This window comes from Peromyscus maniculatus, chromosome 18, assembly GCF_049852395.1.
Source record: "Peromyscus maniculatus bairdii isolate BWxNUB_F1_BW_parent chromosome 18, HU_Pman_BW_mat_3.1, whole genome shotgun sequence".
Lineage (NCBI taxonomy): Eukaryota > Metazoa > Chordata > Mammalia > Rodentia > Cricetidae > Peromyscus > Peromyscus maniculatus.
The window spans coordinates 13,141,335-13,154,598 of NC_134869.1; the positions used below are offsets into that span (position 1 = coordinate 13,141,335).

A 13,264-nucleotide genomic window follows, 5' to 3' on the forward strand; every position below is an offset into this window, starting at 1 on the left:
CAGCCCCACCCCCAGATGGGGCATCAAAGAAGGGGCTGTAGATAAAGATAGCTGGGAGGTGGGAGCTGATGCAATGGTCAGTGATCTCTCTGGGAAACTCATACACACCTGAAAGGATCTCTTCTAGTTTCACTGTGGGATATTTTTAAATGACGTTAAGTCATCAGCTGAGAATTCACTTCTTGACACAAACAAAACAGACCGGGCATTGGAAAGCCTAGCTCCCAACATGTAAAACTATATAAAACCATTTTAAACATAAAGCCTTAGAACTGCTGATCAGGTTGCTGTGTATGAGTTCTCTCTCCAAGTGGCATTGCTCAACACCCATCAGCTCAGCTCCCATCAGAGAGCTGGCATGCTGTTGTGTAACCCAGACCCACAGCAATGTCACTTTGATAACTGCACTTGCATTCAAGGGTTGAGTCAGAAGTTCCAAGCAAGACCATCCCTCTGAAACCCAAGCCCTTCATTCCTCTTAAAAGTCAAAATACCTTTGGATCTTGTAAGTCAACACTATCAGATCCAGTATTTTCCTAATCAAAACCTAGAAATGGCGCCGTGGGTGGCTGGAGCCGTGTCCTCCATTCCTTTCTTACCCTTCCCTGACACCCCAATCCAAGAATCTTCAGGCTTTGCCAGAGCCGAAGTGACAAAGCAGTTCAAGCTCTCGTGTGGCCAACCCTCAACCTCCCTGCCAAGCACTACATTAATGGCAGACTCTGACTCAGTGGGATGTGAAGACATGGGTCTGAGTACACCAATTTGTTCCCAGACTGTTAGGTAAACAGCAGACAGGAGACACCCTCCAGGCTTCCCTGTAAGATGTCTGGGCTGCATCCAGCAGCCTGACTTTATATCCAGTGTTGACCTCTAATTTGATTGGCCTCTTGATGAGGAATCTTTCACCTCTGCTGAATCACTCATCTGGCTCTGTCTACTGGAACAGTTTTCATGATTGAGGAGGTGAGGCTTTTTTCTATTCTTAAACAAGCTGTCCTAGCATGTGCTCGGAGGTTTCATAAAGAGTGCCAAGTCCTGGCTTGTTCACAAAGGTGGAGATGGCCTTTAGACTCGGTGAGGTCAGACACTGGCAGGCATCAGTGACCAGATGATATGAGTGTTTGTCTTGTTCCTTTGATATTGCTGTCATCTTTCAGGGAAATCTAGGAATAGCAGGAAGATGGGTCTGCCCTTTCCCTTCTACACGTCCTCCTCTCTGAGGATAAAAAAGCTGTGCCTTTCTCAGATCCTGTGAGTCACTCCAGAGGGTCAGTATCAGCCTTGGTTACTCTGAAGGCAAGTTTGTGAAAACTTGCCACAAGGCTCGTGATGTACAATGAGAATCCTCATGTTCCTCTGAAATTCATGGCTGGTGGTTAAGGTGGAATGTAGGATTTGATGGTAGAGACGATCTGGTGAGAATGGGAAGGAGTGTCTAGAGATCGAAGTACCGAATGTGTGGGTAGGGCACACAACACATCTGGGCAATAGTCTAAATATTAGACTTTTTGGCAAAATAAGTCACTGATATAAGGTGGTACAGCATTTAATATTGAAGAACAGTAACTACCACATTCTGTGGGCGCGTCACATGCACAGCACTGTTCTAAGCACTTCTGTGAATCATAAGCACATTTCACTCTCATCCACCACTGTAAAATAGGAACTCTCATTATTGTTATGAGTGAGTTCACTGAGAAACACAAGCACACATTCACCTATGGGAACAGAGCAATCTAAGTGTGACAGTTAAGGTCTTCATACAGGCAACCAACTAGACACCCCTGGTGCCTGGCGTGTCTTAGATCTTTTCTCTCTTTCACTTCCTTTCCTGGATAACCCCTAAGCCTGAAAGCATATATTCTTTGCTTAGTATATTTTCTTACACCATTAGTAAGAAGCATCCCCTACATACTCCAGGCATCTCTTTATTTGTACATAGAAAAAAATCCCCATAGATACTTGTTAAGTATCCATTTATTCATAAACTTCATCTAGCCAGAATTGATGGCATAATCCTCTAGGTAGCCTTAGAATTTGGGACAATGTTTAGCACATATATTAGAAACCACACAATTAGAATTTCCTAAATTAGGCTGAATGCCAGAGCTTCTGGTTGAGGCTTCAAAAATATGCTTGACTACTATAGTGTGTCTTTAAGATTATCTTTTCAAATTCAAATCAAAACCCAAAGACAATAAGTACCTAAGAAATGCAGAGCCTTGCAGGGGATTCTTCCACTCCTTAAGTCTATAACCCATAAAAATGAATTTGGAAAGGCACAGTATAGACATTCTTGAGCTACAACCAAGTACACCATTCCAGGCTTAGCCACACATGGCCATAAAAGAATGCCATTGACCACAATGCTTCTAAAGGCAAAGCAGTGTCCACATGTGGATGATTTGTCTTACCCAGAGCTATGAGGTTCCAAGATTTTCTAGAAGGCTTCCTTCATCCTCATAAAGTTCTCAGCTTCTCAACCCCTAAACCTGAATACCCCCGAGGGAGATTAAAAAACACCCAAGTTAATTGAAACCTTTTTTTTTCCACATTGAAGTCACAAGTTTTCACAGGGTACGATGTGTTGCCAATCTAGCATTTTCCAAACTAACTCTTCTGCAAGGGAGTTGCAGTTTTCTTTTTCAGGCCCATGTCCTTAAATTGCTTTGCAACATAGATGTCTCTAAGGTCCCAATTTCTCTGAAAGATTCCAACCCATGGCTTCCCTCTTTCATCCTAATCTTCCCAGGATTCTTTGCGCTATAGATGAGGTTGGCAGTAGGAAGATGATGTCACCTCCTAAGCAGGCATTGTTAATGTTCGCCATGAGTTGCCTCAACTCAGCAAGTCAGTAACAATAGTAAGGATGTCAAATGGCGTACAATGATCTAACTAACCAGACTGACCTAACTCAAGTAGGGTTCCAGGTGTGCAAAACTGAGTACTGGTAAGGCGCATGGATGTCTAATGAACTGCTATCAATAGCAAGGGTTGTGGTGCTGAACTGCACTGACAGGGTTTCTGTCATAGGTACACACGTGGGCAGTGCTAAACAAAAACCAGAACGGGAAAGAGCCCTGTCTGCTAGAATCACTGATTGGAAAATGCACGGTCTATTTCCCAGGCTTCCTTTCCTTCCCAATGGTTGGAATACATACCTGATCAATCTCCTATCTTCTTCATCTCCCTTTTTCTGCTCATTGACTTCGGCAGCATGCATTGTTGCAGACCCACTGCTGTGGAAAGTGATTTGACTTCCTGCGGTGAGGGAGCCTCCCTGAAAGGTTCACTTTAGGCTCTTGTTTATTCCTCTTATCTCACCTTACCACACGAGACATGCCGCTCCATATCTGCAGTCAGACTCCTTCTTCCCACTTTCCTTTATACTTTGGGACGTTCTGAGTGCACTCCACTCGTCATGAGAAGGCCCACAGTTCTGTAAGTGTCAAGAAAGGATCTCTTGGCACCCTCATCTAGAACTTTGGGCATCACTAATTTCATTACCATGTTGTAGAAACATCATGTTTACCTTGCTTTGTAAACAAATAAAATAGATAATGGAGACAAGTAGTCACTCTCAAAGTATTTGTTTGAGGGATATTGAATGGAGGGCAGTCATCACACATCCTTGAAGACAGAGTACATAAAGAAGTCAGAGAGATAGATAGAACTTAACTTAACTTAACTGATCAAGTCAATCCCTACCCGGGAGTTACACGGTATGTCTACACGATTTCTGAAAGAATACAAGGTAGTCAAGGTGTGTGGGACCACTGATCAAGTTCCATATAGGAGACTGACTCACTTGATACAGCTTTGGAGTGTTTTGATCTTAGTTTATATTCTTACCAGAAGGCTTTGTGATTTTACAAAACCTGTTTCCTGTTTGTCTTTAAATACCATTAGAGCAACCTACTAAAACAGAAAAGATCCTTCAAGGTTTCCTTTAGTGCTGGTCTGTGATTCTGTTTCCCTAGTACCCAAATCCTAACTCTAATTATTAGAGGCTTAAAAGAAATGAACTCAAGACCGTTCTTCTGACAACTTACCCAAGGTATTATGGAAGTCTTATTAAAATTAGACAGAATAAATCAAAAGTAGATGAATAGATGGAAAGATACTATGTTGGCAATGAGTATGTAAATATGGGGAAATGAAACTAAAAGTATCAAGAGAACTTGCCTCAATGGACCAAATAAATTGAGATATATTGTTTAAAAAACAAATAAATGGCAATGGTATCCTTTATAGGTGTTGCTCATGTAGAGAATTAGATGGTGATATTACTCTTAGCTTTCACAGGGAGTGAAGAGGAGATGGAAGAGCCCCCCCCCCAAAAGCAATATTTTGTCAGGTCTAATTTAGTCCCAGGGCCATTGGGAGGCCATTTATCTCTATGTGGAGCATTACTCGGTGGCTATGTTTCCATTCACGGCAAAAGTTGCTTGTGCTATGGGGTAAGTGAGGCTGTACCAAGTCACAAAACAGGTCCCAAAGGAAAACGTCATCCCTGTTGTATCCAAAATAGTCACTTTGCTCTCTGTGCTATTTTCTAACTCTTTGTCATGGAAAGAGCTCATATCAAAAATAGAAGTAGATTTATTCTGGTCCAGCCAGTGTGGCAGTTGTTAAAAGAACAAATAAAAACAAATGCTGGCCAGGATGTGAACAAAAGGAGACCCATATGTACTGCTGATTGGAAAATAAACCAACCGAGATACTATGGAAATCAGGATGGAGGCTCCCCATAAGTCTAAAAGGAGATCTACCAGGTCCAGCTGTCCCACTCATGAGTATTCCCCTGAAGGACCTTGAGTCAGCATATCACAGAGATATTTGCACACCAATGCTTGTTGCAGCACTGCTCACCATAGCTAAGTTATAGACCCCAACCTAAATGCTCAGCAGCAAAGGAATGGATAAGGAAAACGTGGTGTATACACAGTATGAGAAGTAAGTCATGTTGTTTCCAGGAAAGGGATGCACCTGGGGATGATGAAGAGAGCTACGTAAGTCTTACAGACAAATGCCATGTTTTCTCATTTGTGGTTCCTAGATTTTACATAGATACATAAAATCATGCATGTATGTATGACATGAAAGTAGAAGCCAAGCTGTCTAGAGGAACAAAGGGACTAATAAAGGGAAAGGAGAAAAGCATAGTGGGAAGTCTAGTCAAAGAGCACCATATACTCACACAAAAATGCCTATGTAACATGGCACCATGTACGAAGCATATACACAATGGAAATTAAAGCAAAAAATAGATCCTCGGAATCAAAGAGTTGGAAAAGACCTTCTACCTCATAAAATACCTCTGCAGGGGAGCAGTTGCTTCCTCCACATCCTGAAAGAGGCCTGTGCTGGAACTTCTCCAGGGGTGGGGACCAGAAACAACTTCACTGCCTCTTCTATTCTGCAAACAGAAAAGCGCATCAGTGCGGTGTCTCACTAACCAGTAGGACGATGAGATGACTCAGCTGAGCTCCTCCTCTGAACCTTTCTTGCCTGCACCTGCTAAGGCACTTAATTTAATTCTATTCTCATTTTCCTCGATTATTGGTTATCTCATCTCTACTAGATCATTAACACCTTGAGAATCATGGTTTTGACTTACCGATCCATTTTCACAGTGCATAGCATTGGGAGTCAGTAACCTAAATATGGTGGGTAACCAATGATTTTGCCTGCTTTTCAACAACTACAGTTTTTAAATTAACTAGCAGCTTAGCTCTGCAAGAAGACAATTAGATTAGAAGTAATTTTTTCATGTTCACTGAGTTGGATAGACTTTGGGTCTAGTTAATTTTAGTGTGGGGTGTCTTTATTTATTTACAAGGCTTTTATAATAAAGTTTTATTTTAAAAATTTGAAGTTAAAACATTGTCACCAAACATTCAAATTTCTTTACTATTTAATTTACTGAAAATCATTCCTGACACAGTAGACTAAATAATTTTTTAAGTGAATCTGTGAGTGAATAAATAAATAAATGCCTGCTCATAGTGGTTGCTCTCCCCTTTCCCTGTGAAGCAAAGCCTGGCCCAGAATCACCTGTTTTGTGCCTCCTCTTGCTCTGTGCACATACTCTTGATCTATTGTATGTCTCCCCAGAATCTCCATATAAACACATCCTAATTCGATAGGCTAAAGCTGTAGTGGTGCCGTTTGAGGCTCCAGTAGTCTCCCAGTCATCTGCTCCTTTCGTCATCCAAGAGGTGAGCAGGAAGAGTGTCCAGAGATTACACTGGCTTCAGTAAGATGAAAGTCAGTCTCTCACCTATCAGTTTAAAGCCACATCGTTCAATACCACTGAATTACCTGTTATGCAAAGCAGCTCTGTTCCACAATATCCCCCAAGAATCCAGCTCTTGGGCCAGTGAGGCAGCAGGTAAAATCGCTTGTCCTGCAGTCCTGATGAATGGAGGTCAATCTCCAGAACCCACGTAGTGGTAGAAGATGATAACTGACCACAAAGTTGTCCTCAGACCTCCACAAGCATACTGTGGCATGTGTGAATAAACACACACACACACACACACACACACACACACACACACACACACACACACACCATAACACACACAACATACAATAATACTAATAACAAAATTGTTTTTTGTTTTGTTTGTTTGTTTGTTTACAAAGAATCCAGCTATTTCTGGTATTCTATTTCATCATCCTGTGTTGTAGTCCTCATCTACATGGCCACAGATAGTTCAGCATTCTAACCATGCTACAGCCAACAGAAAGGGGTGTGTGTGTGTGTGTGTGTGTGTGAGAGAGAGAGAGAGAGAGAGAGAGAGAGAGAGAAAGAGAGACAGAGACAGAGACAGAGACAGAGAGACAGAGAGAGAGAGAGAGAGGAGGGTTTCTGGTTGACCTTTAAGGAAGAATCCCAAAGCTTTTATATGATGCTTTAAATTTGTATTCCTTTATGTAGAAGTTGAGAAAATGGTCAAATGTAGCTGCAAGGGAGGCTGACAAATGTAGTTATCTAAAGATTAGGAGCTCTACTACCACAGAAAAAAGGGATCCTGGACAATGGATAGGAATACTGTAAGAAGAGATCTCCTTAAGTTCTTTGAGTTATATGAGTAGGATGCCCAACCTTGAGGCACTCACTGTAAAATCTGAGGATGCTTTCATGTCAGTTAGATCTATACTTACACCTTGCCTTTTGGCATCATTTATTAAGCTGTGTGATTTTTGAACCATTTCCCAGGTTACCAATAATTGAAGCAAAACCTCTTTCTTAGGTTCCTGTGGAATGATATGGGATGATCAGTGATGCCTAGCACAGTGGGAGGGATAGAGTAGATGCTCAGATCACATTTATTACTCTTCTAATTCTGCCTGTATGCAAGGCTGGCTCTGCTCCAGGCTTTAAATCAACCTGAGCATGAAAAACATTCCCAAAGTTTCTGACAGCTGTGTTTTCTTGAGTAATTTCACACCCTATCCATTCACCAGATGCATGTGAGCAAATGAGCAGCTGTTCAAGAGAGTGTCGTTATCCTCATCTACCCTTTCCTTCCCATCTTTGCTGGATGCTATTGGACCAGACAGAAGAAACTAATAGACTTCTCAGAAATATAAAAAAAAGAATAGAAATTTGTACAGAATAGGGGATGGGGCCTTTTCAGAATGCAAACAGCATTCCTTTCAATTTTACCCTCTTAATCCAACCAAGAAAACTAATGTGGGCAGTCACTATAAAAGGATTAAGGAAAATGTACCTTTTAAACATTGTTTACTATGTCATAGCAGGTAAATGGTTACAGTTATGAAGTATATCATGATTTCATTTTTTTTTCTCGTTTCATGCTAAATGACTCTTAGGGAATGTTCTAAGAGGCAGTGAGATCTTCCTATTGACTTGTAAGTAGTCAGGAAGTTTCTACTTAAGGTAAGAGGCACTGTAGTAAAATGAATTGGTGCTTAGAAGGATTCTACTATGAGTTCTGGCTTAACCTTTTAATGGGTGAGCTAGAGACACATTATTAAACTTTTCTAAGCTTCAGTATTCTCAACAATAAATGAAGCAAATAATGGTGTCTGTACTATAAGATTCTTATGAGAGATAAATAACACACTCATATCTAAACCAGATATCCTCGGGTTTTTCAGTCTCCTCAGGTCACACCTCTGTCCAGTATCTACATAAGATGGCTCATGATTTCTCTCTATTTTCTGATTTTTTTTTTAATCTTTCCAAGTCATCCCACTTTACAGGCAGATTCCCAACTGTTTTCCATTCCCCATTTTCACTTTTGACTTCTAGGACTAGCGTCATATCACTTGTCTCCTTTGCCCTAAGTTTACCCAAATGATAGGAAGAAGATGGGGGATATCACAATTGTTGTAATTTTTAAAAAAGGAATGGGCAGTAGAAAGTAGAAAGGGGTCATAAGACCTATAACAGAAGACTTGTGGTAATAGATTACCTATAGAAAGAAGTCAAATATAACTGTCAGACTTTGAGTCTGGATAAAAAAAAAAAAAAAGAAATGTCAAGTATAAAAGATTTGACTTAGGTCAACTTGGCTTTAATCAGTGGCAAAAATGTTGATTTTGGTTTTAGAGATAATGAGCCACATATTCCCATGGGTTATTGGATAATAATCCAATGCTAAGAGGGCATCACACAAGAATTGGCTTAGAAGTTTCATCATACAGGCAACAGCTGAAACCCTTTACTCTGCTCGGCAAATGTGAAAGAATAAATAACTTTTTGAAATGGATTAACATGGTCTGGGGAGGTAGCTTCATTTGGTACCATGCTTGCTGCACAAACAAGAAGGCCACAGATCCAGGTCCCCATCAGGGGCTTGGGGTGTGGCAGAGACAGACAATCCCTGAAGCTCACTGGCTAGCCAGCCGTGCTTAATTGAATCAATGAAGTTCAGGTTCAGTGAGAAACTCTGCCTTAGAGACTAAGGTGGAGACCCATTAAAGATCTTCTGCATGTTCATGAGCACATTAACAGCACATACACTACCCACACAACATAACGATGCACACATACATTTTTTTTTCAAAATAAATAAATTAGAATGAAAATTACTATTTTAGAGTCTCAAAAAGATTGATTGCATAAGTGATCTTCTAAAAATTTTTTTCATCCATTAGACCTTAAACTGAACATCTACCCATTATAATTTCTGAAACCATGACTTCAAATCACAGAAATACAACATGTTGCAATTGGTAAAGCCTTTCAGTGGTCTTGTTCCAAATGCTTCCCCTGTGTATGAGAATAACAGCACTGGCAGTAATTCTATTAAAATGTGTGTTCTCCCTTGCTCATTGTCTCACTTCCAGTTCAGCGACTTAAGATATGATTTTTAGACTCTTTATCTTCATCGAAAAAATTCTTTCTAACTAAAGCACAGACACAGGGCGCAAGTAGACCTTGTGGATTAAGGGGTTTACAATTCAGTTCCATGCAAGAAGAATCAGCTGGATTCCTTGAGAGCTGTTTTACCTTCGATGTTCTTATTCTGAGTAACACGGGGATAGATCCAGACTGGACCTCAAACGTCTTGGAGATCTGGCATCCTGTGACTGTGTCCAGTTGCACCCACCTTCCAATCCCACACAAGATGGAGAAGCAGGCTGCTACAGCATGTTAGAAGCCCCAACAGGACAAAAGCTGGCCTCTCTCTGTGGGGGCTGGAAAAGGGAAGCAGCTGAAGCAACACTCTCCATTTCCTTCCAGTACAGAGAAGAACAATTGAGCTCCTCCCAAGGGAAGTCATTCAGAGTTGGACAGTGTGGGGTCTGTCCTGTGATGGGAATGGAGGATCACTAAAGAATAGGGGATCTCAGTGGCCACGATTCTCTAAACACAGACTCAAAGACAGAAGGAAAGCCAAGAGGTCCTTAGGTCCAGTCCCCTGCCTCTATCTAAGCAGATGGTTGTCATCCTACATTTAGAGATCTCCAGGGTAGCAATTACTCAGCTTCCCACTGGCCCTGGTTCAGCCTGTTTCCCCTGTTTAATAAATTCTTCCTGATACTAAATGGGAATACATTGAATGTAGACTAAGCCTATCTATCCATGTTTAGTCCTCAGTGGAGATGAACAAGAGTACCATGGGATTATTATACCCTGTCTTATACCTCCCCACATTGATCTTAGCATCATCTTTCTAGGAGACCTACATCTTAACTTTGTTTTCTATCCAATTAATCATTTCTTAAAAAATCTTGCTGGAATATCTCCAGCTTCTCCAAATAAATACTAAAATAGGGTGAAATATGAGTTCCTACTCTCTAATTAAAACCTCAGCAATGCCAAGTTTTGTGGAAAGATAACTCTCTAGGCTTTCATTTCATAATCCCCCTCATGAGCTCACTTCAGATTCCAATGTGTTGTACTTTCTTGCTCACCCAGAGCTCACAGATATTTTGCTATAGTGCTTGTCTTTGCCAGGTGGAGCCACTTCTGTCCATTTTAAACATCTTTCTGTTTTCAATGACTTGTTCTGAAGTCATTAAAGGTCTCTTTAAATTGTAATCCTACCTTCAACCATTTTGAAGTTCTATTCCTGACTCAAGATTATCTGAAAAATACACTCTTCTATTATTTGTCATGAAGGAAGGAGTCTGGATTTGCACGAATCCTCTGAAGGGTTGGAATATCACTCATTTCTCCCATTCCCTATAAATGTGGTTTAAGTGTGGGAAATGATGCAAATCATCCCTCTCCATTCACTTATGCAATGGTCATCTTTTGAGCACTAATGATGCTCACTAGGGGTACAAGAATGAACAAATCAGCTTCTCTATCCATTCATTAACTCATCTATCCACATATTAAAATGTCTCCACTAAGCACTGACTCTTTGTAGAGCTATTCTGGCTACTGTTGTTGTAACAGTGAGCACAGAGTAAACAGCTCTAAGCTTCATAGACCTCACATTGGACTTAGGGCAAAAGGAGAAAAAGTACAAGTCAGCAAATAAATAGAGAAGATCATGTCAAGTCTTGATAAATGTGTGGAAAGGAACAATAGGATCATAGAATTGAGGGTGGAGGCTCCCTTAGATAGGTGGACAGTAGGGGCCCTTCTTTGAGTAGAATGTGATTACAATTTAAGGAAGTTCTGATATTCTGAACCAATCTCCATTAGCAAACTAACCCTTCTGTTTTCTCTGACCCAGAATTTTTAATGGGAGGTTAATGTTTGGTAACACATTGTTCCTCAGTTAATTATTAACATGCCCAATGGGTTCTTGGAGGACTTTTAATCAAATGTGGTAAACAGGGAATTTTGAGATTCAGAGCCCTGTTACTCGGAGAGGTAACATCTATTACCTCTGAAAAATGGGAGTATGGTGTCACTAAGTGCAGAGCAGGTGACATCAGATAGACTTCTTCACCATGGAACTTCCCATGAGCTAGATACTCTCGATACACATTTGCAGCTGATCTGAAGATTTTTTTGTGTGATATCTCTTGAACAACAAATACTCTTTTATGAGTGCTGACCTAAGGAAACATCTTGGATCTTTGGGTGTCTTTTAACAACATAACTGGCATTTGGGGTAGGAAGTCTGGTGTGTAGGCAAGCCCTAAATATCTTAGAAAAGATTGCAGTGACTGACAGGGTACTGACTGACTGACTGACTGCTTCAGTGTCTCTGTGAGGCTGGGCCTGTCCTTCTCCAGTTTCTCTACACAATGGAATCTTTTAAATTTTTAAGTTTCCTCTCTCTTAGAAAATCCACAGTCATGTAGTTATATAGCATGCAAAGGGTGCCTAATATAACCATAGACTAAAGGATTTCTAAGGAATTTGTATTTTAATAAGCCTTTGCTTTTGGATCATATCATCCTCTATGGGAGTACTTCTCAGCCTTCCTAACACAGCGACCCTTTCATATAGTTCCTCATGTTGTGGTGACCCCCAACCATAAAACTGTTTTCATTGCTACTTTATAACTGTGATTTTGCTACAGTTATAAATTACAATAGAAATATTTTGGGGGATAGAAGTTTGCCAAAGTGGTCCAGACTCACAGGTTTGGAACCACTACTCTAAGTCATGATTTTTTTTAGTAGCCTTTGAACATTTTTGGACCAGGCCAAAGTGTCTTACCACCCTTCAAACTCTTTCAGCCTTGGTGGAGCACTTCCATATTAAGGGATGCTCATGTACACTTCTGTGCCTATGGCAGGTCCTCCCTAGAGGGCCCTTAAAAGTCTTTGGAGAAACCAGTAAGGAAGATGTGGGAGTGTCTCAGCACAGACATGTCAGTCATCCCTGGGGATCCCTAACAGTCTTCTTGTTGAATGAATGAGACCATTTCCCTCTTTCCTATCCCAGAAATAGATCTGTGAAGGAGATGTGTAAAATATCCTGGAGAGGAAATGGCAAGTAGATAGCTAAAAAAAGAAAACCATTAAAAATCCTAATGGGTTTTTTGTTTTTGTTGTTTTGTTTGTTTGTTTCTCAAGAGGAAAATGCAAAGTGGAGCTCAAGGGAAGTTGGAATCATTGCACCAGCCACAGGTTCTGCCTCCTTTCTTCATGCCACCAGTCTGGAGTTGCTGCCCACAGGGCACTGTTTGGTTTAAAGCTATGAGAAGCTCCAAGACAACCTCGTGAGGAGGGCTTCCAAACTAAGAAAGCATCATTTGCCCCCTTCCTGTCACTTCTCTCTGGAAGCAATTAGATTAATTAATCCAGCTTCCACAGCATGACTGATTCTAAGACTTGCTTGAGGTACATCGATAACGAGATAGATAGATAGATAGATAGATAGATAGATAGATAGATAGATAGATAGATAGATAGACTGGTGAATAGAAAGTTATCGTTCTTCTTTTTGCACAATCACATGGCCTCTAGTTATCCCCAAGTTGGTTCTGTAAGTGATCACAACTGGTGTGCTTCTCTTCCAACTTTTCCTCCAGTTCTGACTGGTCCCTGAAAGGATGCTGTGATAATACAGCCCTGAATGTGTGTTGTAAGCCCACCCCACATTTTTGTATTTTTTACTTCTCGATATTACCCTAGTGGGTAATAAAGGTGGAAGGCATAGGAAAAAGTGGGCACAGGCTCTTGTGAACCCCATCTTCTGAGCTTGAGTTTACAACTGAGCAGGGCGGCGTGAATTCCCACCATGGAGTTTTGAACTTAAAAACAAATGGAACTCAGAAAAGCAGCATTCAGTATCAGCGGGCACCGCTGTGTTTGCCGATTTCTATTTGGCTAACTTGTTAATGCTCTAGCTTCCTACTCTTAGACC

The 13,264-nt window shown here is 40.9% G+C and overlaps 1 protein-coding gene across 11 annotated transcripts in view; it reads left to right on the forward strand.

Annotated features, from left to right (window-relative positions):
- The window catches only part of Igf1 (insulin like growth factor 1), a 74,460-nt gene that overhangs the window by 24,065 nt on the left and 37,131 nt on the right, over positions 1 to 13,264 (forward strand). The window lies entirely within an intron of this gene.